Below are 10385 nucleotides of genomic sequence, written 5' to 3'. Positions count from 1 at the left end.
CTGTTAATAGGACTGTCACGCGATTATATTGTTATATATAAGACTTGTCACTAAAATACTACTAAAATCCCCCGTGTTATAACGCTTTCGTTGACCGTTAATCATTTTGACAGCTCAAAGGGTTATTGAAATCACATATGACTCATTTGTTAACTGTCACGCGATTATTTTGTTCTTCCCCCCACCCCTTACCAGTATAAAAGAAATCGCGTTGAAACCAACATTCAATCGGAAACTTCAAACTTGGTAAATATACTTTTCTCTCTCCTTTTTCTTGGTCGTATAATTTATCGTAGAATTAAAAATTAATACCATGAATTTAAATTTGTTTTAATTTATGTAAAATTTGCCTTTTTTCTATATTTTATTCGTATAGAAAATGGACCATATTTCTTTAAAATTGACATTGGGGGAAGAGTACGTCGGAACGACAACGGACTCTATGATTTGTTTATATTGCGGCGAATGCACGGAAGAAGTGGACGTTAGAGGAGGAACACTCTTCTTTTGCTGGGGAAGAGAGTGCGCGCATTACCAAAGGAGTGTAATCTTTCGATATGGTAATGTCTATACCAAGCACATCCCCGGGCATCTGATAAAGGAATTTCCGGCCCATCTCTGCTGTACCTACTGTGGAAGAAGAGGGTCGAAGAGTAGCCGTAGACGGGAGGAGTGCGAGGCGCTCGATTTTACGGGCTGTTGTCACTTCGCCAAACGCCCACGAGACCGAACTGTTGTTCGTTTATAAATAAAATTGCGAATAATTTATAAGTAAATGTTTATTGACTTTTCTTCATCCTATAATATAAGTTTATTCCTAAATTTATTTACTTATTAGAATACGATTTCTTTAAGAGAAAGAATTGCTTAAATTATTAAGTTAGGGTTATAAGTCATCATAATAACTTATATCCAAGAAGTAATAAAAAACACAATCTATGGATATTTTTTTATTCGGATACATGATTACCTGATATGAAAACTGTTTTCAATAGTTGGTTAAGTTGCCCCGAAACATTATTCGTGTAATTGGTCTGATATATAAAAAAGGAATCGCTCACGAAAGACAATCTGTCTAGGGAGAATGATAGGAAATTATGAAACTAACATTTTTAAACTTATAATAAACTAAGGTAGTGCCTTGGGGTCCAGTTGGAGACATATTATATATTTGTAGACAAATTTATTACTTCTGAGGGTGGCGCGGTAATAATTATCAATTACTTGTAAAAGTATATTAACAACGTCTTCTTAATAGTACGTAACGAGGTAAATTACTTGTCAAGCGAAGCGTTTTTTAAAATGTTTTTAAGATAAAACTCTTGATCTAAAATTGCTTTTTATTCACATAATCTCCAATTTACAATAAATATATTTATACATAGCCACTGGGCATATATCGTACTTTTCTCTAAAGCACAAGAATATTTCTTACTTTCCAAATTAGTGTTGTGTTTGATAAGACACGTAAACCTGGGTCTATATTCATCCAATTCAGTAACCTCCGGGCAACCTACACCACTTAGGTCTATCACTTCGCGGTTTATTAGTTCTAATAAAAATTTGCACTTTTCTTTTCCTTGACAAAATACGCGGTCATAGCCGTCAGTAGCCATTCGCATGCATTCTTCCAATTTGTTGTACGGGGTAAAACCATAGTCCCAAGCGAGACCGTGTATGTTCTTCTCAACCCCCGTATTCTGGCGTTGAGTTTGGGAAGGTAGATCGGTTAGGGGGTATGGTGGAAGAAAAACCCACGATGCGACCCGGGATGTATTTTCGGCCGCGCAAGCTGACGCTTCTTTCACTATTTTCTCATCTTTGGTTCGCCCGTCAAAGAATTCAAAATCAACGACTATTGATTTCTTATGCCTATAATTCAAAAGTAAATAGATTACCTTCCGAGAAAGAGGAATAAAATAAGATTATACTTACATAGTTTTGACTTGAATGGGTATCCACTGATCGGTCGATTTTATATAGTCAGTTATTGCGTCATTGTATTTACATCAGCACAGTAGAAAAACCCCTGGATTTCGCTCCACCGATATAACATTCACCACCACTCATTCGCCACTTTAGAACGCCAAGAAAAGAGGTAGTATTTTTCTACCTTTTCACTTTTTTCGTATATACAATTATTGAATTTGCTATCCAAGGTTTTATTTTGATTAAAACCCCAGACGCGAACTATAAAATCTATTTGCGACTTCACGAACGGTGGTGCAACACAACTAAAAATGCGAGTATGATTAAGCTAATATAAATTAAATGTGTTTATATCTTGGTGTTTGTTTTCAGGGAAGGGATGAAAGTTTTCCAAATTTCCCCGATAAAGGCGGTCGCAGTTACCCCCGATTGCTCGATACGTCTTGGGCGGGTTAACGGCGATTCTGGTATTACACTATCGGAATTTGAACTTAAACAAGTGTGGATGGATCGAGAGCGAATTACAACATTTTTCGAAAGCGAATCCACACCACCGTCCTCGTGGTTTTTAGAGGGGTCGAATACAAGGAAAATTGACTTAAGTATTTATCAAGGTCGAAGAATATTGAACATCCGAGAAATGGTACGCGGGGTGGGGGTGAATTACGGAACGTTTTTCCCCACCAAGGTGGGATTCGCCATCTCCGTTTATACATGGAAAGCGTTTGTCAACAAGTACGATGAGGTTATAGCGTGCCTCAATGAGGTTAAACGTGTTTACGATGAAATAAAACTTGCCGCAATTAGTCAAATTGAGGGTTTTGTACGAAAAAAGTGTAACGGTTGCGAAATTGATCATCCATCCCAAATCCAACACGATTGTTTAATGTTATCGTGGGATGAACGAGTGGAAATTAATTTCCTAAATGCAGCTAATAATTTAAGTTATTCCGATATCACTTCTACAATCAATAATAACACATTTTTAGGTGTTGATTTCTGTGAAAAAATATTATCCCATGTGATGTGTAATGGCAAGAAAATGTTATTACATGAAAATAAAAAAAATTGATAACAATTATTTGATATGCAATTTGTAATAGGGATATAAAATTGTTTAAAATATTACCAAGATTTATTCAAACTAATAAATGTAATGACATGAAAAAACCCCAAGATTTATTTAAAACTAATAAATGTTTTTTAATACATTTTCAAACAGTGTACATGAAAATCCCCAAAGGTAAAACATTACATTTCCGTTATAATAGTTTAATGTATACGTAACCGATATATGCACGTGAGGCATTGTTAGATTAACTTTACACTTTGAGCAGGCGTAAAAATCACAGACACGAAGGACATGAGAGGAAGTTTCCTCCTCTACAAGGCATGCGATTGTAGTATCATAAGTACCACTCCAGCCGATTATTCCGTATGATATAATTGATTGAATTAGGGCGTAATATACTGTTTTTAACCACGGTATTTCTAAAGTGTTTAATTTCACGGAATTTATACATAGTCGAATTTTATTAGTGATATAGGTCACATGTTCATTCCACTTTAGATTACTGTCTATTATTACCCCCAGATATTTTAGTTTATTTACTCTTTCTAACTTTAAACATTTTCTCTACAATTATTATTTTCGTGAATTTTTTATTCATGTAACAAATCTATAGTCGTTCTCGCGGAGAAACAAATGTAATTAGTTTTATTTATGTTGAGTGTTAATAAATTTTCCTTAAGTTTCATATAAACTATATTTAGAGCCCTTTCTGTCTTGGAAAAATAAACCAGCCTAGGGAATATTTCAAGTTTTTTACATTATTTATATATGGTTTTCTTTATCGTCCTTCGAAGTCGGTCGTGTCTGGTCTGGCCGATCCCGATAGCTATCTGTTGGAGAAACAGGACAACGACGTTTCAATTCAGAAGACTGAAGTAGGAGAGAAGAATTATAGGATTAATTTACAAGGTTGCTATACTTTGTAGATTCTACTCCTTTAGTCCGCGATAGGTAGTCGTAAAACACAACGATTTTTTTCTTATTCGCTTATTATACTGGGAAACGTATTCTTTACCGCGATATTATGACAAATAACTACAGAAATCTACTAACAAAAGAGTCCTGAAAGATTAAGAAACTAGTCTATTAAATTAAACCCAAAGCGCCACAAATCATGAAGCTACTTTTACATTAAATAGGTATCAAACATTAGTTAAAAAACTTGTGTTCAAGTTGTTGTGATAACAAAACATGATTTTCGGTGAAATTACCCCAAAGTTTAATTGCCAATAACAATAATTAAAATATCAAATTGATAGGCTGGTAATTGTTTGCATGTTTCGTTAAAAAATAACTTGATTAACTGAGTTCTATATTTATAGTATTATTTATTATCTATAATAATGTAGTATTTCGGTTATGTAAATTTTTTTTTGGCCATTTATCTAGCTGTACTTTTTCCAAAAATATTGTTCATAGGATATAAGGTGCTAGACTTTATAATGTATGTCAAATCTGTTAAAATTTAAAAGTACATATCGCCGGAATAAATTGCAACTCTATTTTCATTCTTATTATAACTGACAATAGCGATCAATAATAATTCCCATTGAACCGTATAGGAGTAAAACGCTTAATAACTGACCATAAAAATAACCTAAAAATGGTTAACCAAGTAACTTCTAGCTCTGTATTTGACGGTAATTAGAATGTCATACTTATCGACTGCTGCTTTTTGAAAAAGTTATAGTATTAATGTACACGTTTAACACGAATAACCGTTTAAAAGTTCATATAGGGGCGACTTGTTTAGGTAATCCGAATCCATAGATACCTGCGTATTAAACTTTTTATAATCAATCTTTATGGACATATCTTTTAGCGACGAAAATTCAGACGTTGTTAATTATACCGTCATTGGTCTATTAAAATGATGAACGGTTATTGAAATATCCATTACAAAGTCAAGTAATTTACCCTACAAAGTTTACTATTATATAAATTTCATGAGCGCGAACCAACCTTGTTTAATGTATGTAAATATTTCGTATATTGGCAATGTATTCAATTTAATTAGAAAGTTCTGAATACTATTATGTGTTCAACACGCGAACTTATAAATGCATTATATTTACCTAACCATGGTCGATTGGTATAACTAAAGGTTACGGTTATACGTAAACTAATATTACTAAATGTACACAATGTGGGTAAAGACATTGTATACAGTGAAACATTTATAAGGCCAGATCTGCAAATTGTATACCAAGCTGATTCTTAATATAGGGACAACTTGTTTCAAACTGCGAGGTTAACGAATTTAACATTGAAACAATCTAAAGGTATTTGCTAAGTTTGTTGATACTCAAATAAACGTCGCGCCGAAGTCACCATAGCAACGGGGGATTCTCCGCTCAACACCTGTTCTAAATAAATCAACAATGGAGATAAACGCGGAGAGGGAGATAGTTCGTGGTAATCAGAGGAGCGCTAACGCCGTGGAGAGAGGTATAGTTCGCGGTAATCAGAGGAGCTCTAACGGCGTAGAGAGAGAGATCAGTAATCAGATTCCTTTGTGTCCGACCTGTACTGAACTAACCACATCGCGTTTTATACAAACTAGTTTCGCTTTGTTTTTGTTGTGGAATAATGACTTATAAAGAAAACAAGGACTATGAACTGATTAAACATATAAATAAAGAATTGAAAAAAATTAATCGTCAACTTGAAATGGATTTGATTGCACAAAGAATGAGATATTTTCAAAAACAGCATAATTCTCACGAAATGCATTTGGAACGACCCCCAAAAACTGGATTCTTAAAGGCGATAGACGAGTTAGTGGTTTTTATTGATAGCGTGTTAAATGTTATTAACGATAGTTCCTTTGTGTCAACAACAAATGTTGTAAAATAAAGTTTAAATTTAAATCAGAGTTTTTTATTTTAAACATAGAAGGATGTAAGATAATCCGTTTTGTTTGTTATTATACCAATGTAATTACTTATTACGTTTATTTAAATTACACGAGCGCGAACCGACCTTGTTTAATTTATGTAAATATTTCGTATAGTGTTAATGTATTGAATATAAATTAGAAAGCTTTCCCTTGCGTCGTTATTAAAGGTTAAGTGACGGTAATATATGATACATATGTCATAATAATCAAGTTCAAGCCATCTAGGTACGTAACGATATAAAAATCCGTTAGGAACAACTTGTTTAAAAAGCGTTAAAAAATTGACGTAAATATGGTAAATTTCCTAAAAAAATAAAGATGGCCACCCTACCCGTTTGAATATGCGACATTAAAGATGGCGGCCAAATCACGTGAATTTTCCAAATTACTAAGAGTTCATATAATAACCGTTAAAAGAGAGTTACAAACTTATGTTAACCCTTTGTCTAAATTCCCGCCAAAAAATGTTTTTATTATATAGCTACAAGGTCACACATTCCCCGAGTCTCTAACAGCGAGCGGGGTAACCTAGCAACGGCGCATTCTTCGATAAACACCTGCTCGTAATCAATCAAACCTGTCACCACTTTAACAATGCCCGAGTATAGCGAGCCTGGGAATTCCTTTAAAGGAGTACTGACCCCTTTTCGCGCCAAAATACCAACCAATCGGCGCCATTTTGAATAATTTCGAGTCAGCCAATTAGCGCGCAGTACACGCGCCGCGCCAGCCAATCAGCGCGCAGGTAACCACGTGCTCCCCGCGCCAGCCAATCAGCGCGCGCGCCACTCTGCGGAGGTCAATGACCTTCGGTGACTTACCCCGAGGAAAATGCCGACCCCCCCGCGCCACCTGTGACCTAGTTTAGGGAGGGGGGGAGGAAGCGGGGATTTCCGTTGCCGACCCCCTTTCTACCTCTACATGGAAAACTGGCAAAGATTGTGGACACTCCTACTGATATGCTCTTAGCTTTTATATAATACGAAGTTTAAACGTGATAAAGTAAACTAAAAGTGAATGACTAATTTTGTAACTTTACATATTAAGTAACAAAAATATGTTTCTTACCGGTTTTTAAGGTGTCTGTGGAGTCCGTCTCAGATGTAGTTAGGTTAGGTTAGGTTAGAAAGAATAACAATAATTCCCTAGGCTAATACCCAAGGCAATAAAACTTCTAAAGGGGTGAACATCATTAGTAACAATGAAATACAGATACGTTTTCGCCCCGGAGCCATTGATAACGCGTTGGTGTAACCCTTTAATAATATTATTGATTGGGCATATCGTACTCTAAATTAAATATTCACTTGAAAAGTTTGCTACTAAACGCTTTCTTGAAACGCGACGGCTTTCAAAGAATTCTTCCTTGACTTCTTCTCCTCCGTTCTGCCAAGACGCGGAGGGAACCGGAGACTGCCGAGACGTGGTCAGAACCGGAGACTGCCGAGAGCCGGAGACTGTATGGACGGGGTGGTAGCCTCCAAGTTCCCGTTGCTAGGGACACACGTTGGGTGCTCGGAAACGTTACTTTGACATCAACGTGCTTAAGCACTGCAATAATATCTAAAGATAATTGAATAGATTATTTGACAATCCTTTTTTACATACACTGACAAACGACGTGTTTTAAGAAAAACCTAACGCAGAGAAAAAACACTGCTTACTATATTGGAAAATGACTTAAAGTTATTATTAAAAAAAGTGGTGTATTGAACTTATCAAAGAAGACGAAACCGGTTTTAAGTTTATTCGATTTCTTCGATTTTATTTAAGCAGAAACCTTCGTTTAAAATTGGGCATAGTAGACACTAGCTTATTTCCAAAAAGATTTGGATAAGGGAACTAATAGTCTCGTTTATCACTTCTCGATTGCCGGCACATGGTCACCTACACACAATTGCTCCGCGTGCGAAGGCCCCGACGCTGGTCCGAGCTCAACCGAACCGTTGCTGGCCAGTCTCGCCCAGTCCCGTTGCAGTGCCAGACCCGCTTCGGATCTCAGCCCGACCGGCCCAGCCCTCAGAGCCAATTCTTGTCCCGAAGTTACGGATCGGTTTTGCCGACTTCCCTTACCTACATTTTTCTATAGACTAGAGGCTCTTCACCTTGGAGGCCTGCTGCGGATATGGGTACGGTCCGGCACGAAAATAACTATTTCTTACTCAGATTTTCAAGGGCCGATGAGAGTGAACCGGGCGAGCCGATTCCAGGGAGTCGAAGCCTTACAAAGAAAAGACAATTCTTCCTGGGACTCCCATCGACGTCTCCGAGCTCGTTTGGGTTACCGCAATGTACACCGGAAGGGGACAATCGGACACCAGCGAGACTTGCATTGAGAAATCTCGCCTCTGAACGGATTTCTCCTATCCCTTAGGACCGACTGACCCATGATCAACTGCTGTTCACATGGAACGCTTCTCTACCGCAGTCCTCAAGGTTTTCACTTGTGTATTTGCTACTACCACCAAGATCTGCGCCAGACGCGGCTCCATTTTCAGGGCTAGTTGATTCGGCAGGATAGTTGTTACACACTACTTAGCGGATTCCGACTACATGGCCACCTTCCTGCTGTCTAAAGCAACCAACACCTTTCATGGGATCTCATGGGCTTCTCGCATCGGGCCCCTTAACCCGGCGTTTGGCTCACCCCACAGTGCCTCGAGCGCGGAATTAGCCGTTTATTTAATTTTAAGTTAATTGAGTACTACCTGCAACGAGCGAGCAGACGAACTCGCGAAGGGGGCTACTGCTTGCAGTGGTACCCCATGCCGACTGCCCTAAAACATACTTTAAAAGACTCCTTAAAACCTGCTCCATGACGGTCTGGCAGGACCTCTGGACTACCTCTACGAAAGGCCGATTCACTCACTCACTCATACCTACTATCTCATCCTTTGATTTGGATGTTAACTATTACACCACCCAACTACTCACCGGCCATGGGAAATTCCCGGGCTACTTATTCGACCTAGGTCATTGCACAGAACCGACCTGGTACTGTGGGTCAGACTTTGCCGATGCAAATCACTACCTGACCGAATTCCCCCCTCACGGAGGTATTCTGTCCTTAAATTACAGACGCTACTGGAGCTGTAAAATTTACTAAATCCAACTCTCACGTGTTTACTCAGCTGATGAAACGCGTGACTTTTCACTTCGATGAAGTCATTTCGACTCATGCTCTCTTACCAGGTACCACTGATTCCCTTATCGTTGATCTGGAAGAATCAACCTAGCCCAATCAGTGGCACTACTAAACACCTTCCATGTATGCAGTACTGTTTCTTTTCAATCTTCTAATTTCGTATAATGGATTTTTAACTCGACGTCTACTTACTGCGAGTGCGTATCTTCTAGTCTTCCGACTTTTTCTCAAATTTTCTTTTGTAACTTCCCCTTTTTAACTTTATCATAGTAACTTTAGTATAACCTTTTTTGCGGCCTCTACTCTCTAGCACTCACCCTATTAATTGTTTTATCTTTTCAAACTTAGCTTAAACACCCTCACCCCTGTAGTATGGATTTTTCTATAATCCATGGAGCCGGGGTCTAAATAAACTAATACCAAATGTCCCTGTCTACTATCTAGAGTAACCATTGCCAAGGGAACGGGATTGGCAAAAACAGCGGGGAAAGTAAACCCTGTTGAGCTTGACTCGAGTCTGACTCTGTGAAGAGACATGAGAGGGGTAGCATAAGTGGGAGGTCGCTTGCGGCCACCGGTGAAATGCCACTTCTTTCATCGTTTCTTTACTTACTCGGTGAATCGGAGAGCGAACCGAAAGGTTCACCTTTCTAGCACTAAGCACCGGGCTCTCGCAGTTCGGCGCGATCCGCTCCGAGGACTGTGTCAGGCGGGGAGTTTGACTGGGGCGGTACATCTGTCAAAAGGTAACGCAGGTGTCCTAAGGCGAGCTCAGCGATGACAGAAACCTCGCGTAGAGCAAAAGGGCAAATGCTGGCTTGATCTTGATTTTCAGTATGAATACGGACCGCGAAAGCAGGCCCTATCGTTCCTTTTGACTTTAAGAGTTTTAAGCAAGAGGCGTTAGAAAAGTTACCACAGGGATAACAGGCTTGTGGCGGCCAAGCGTTCATAGCGACGTCACTTTTTGATCCTTTGATGTCGGCTCTTCCCTATCATTGCGAAGCAGAATCCGCCAAGCGTTGGATTGTTCACCCACTAATAGGGAATGTGAGCTGGGTTTAGACCGTCGTGAGACAGGGTTTAAGGTATAGTTCTGATCGAATCCGAAACCCAAATACAATATATACAATGTAAAGCAAATGGCTCAATCGTAGTTTTCAAAAACATCTATTGCTTGAAATTGGGTATCAGCATAAGTTGATTATAAGGATAACTATGACACCTATTCACCCAATGTAAATTTTTTAATGAAAGTCTGTTTCGCTAATGACAACGTAAACTATTACGTACCGACTGACTGACAACTCTCCCTCCATGAACTGCTCCTAGTATTTGGA

General features: G+C 38.4%; 1 pseudogene; it reads left to right on the top strand.

Annotated features, from left to right (window-relative positions):
- Nucleotides 1–9522: 9522 nt before the first annotated feature.
- Nucleotides 9523–10141, top strand: LOC149933824 (large subunit ribosomal RNA; annotated as a pseudogene; the record flags this gene model as incomplete).
- Nucleotides 10142–10385: the final 244 nt, after the last annotated feature.

This window comes from Leiobunum rupestre, chromosome 8 (assembly GCF_980474605.1).
Source record: "Leiobunum rupestre chromosome 8, qqLeiRupe1.1.hap1, whole genome shotgun sequence".
Classification (NCBI taxonomy): Eukaryota; Metazoa; Arthropoda; class Arachnida; order Opiliones; family Sclerosomatidae; genus Leiobunum; species Leiobunum rupestre.
This window is presented reverse-complemented; position numbering and strand designations above follow the sequence as displayed.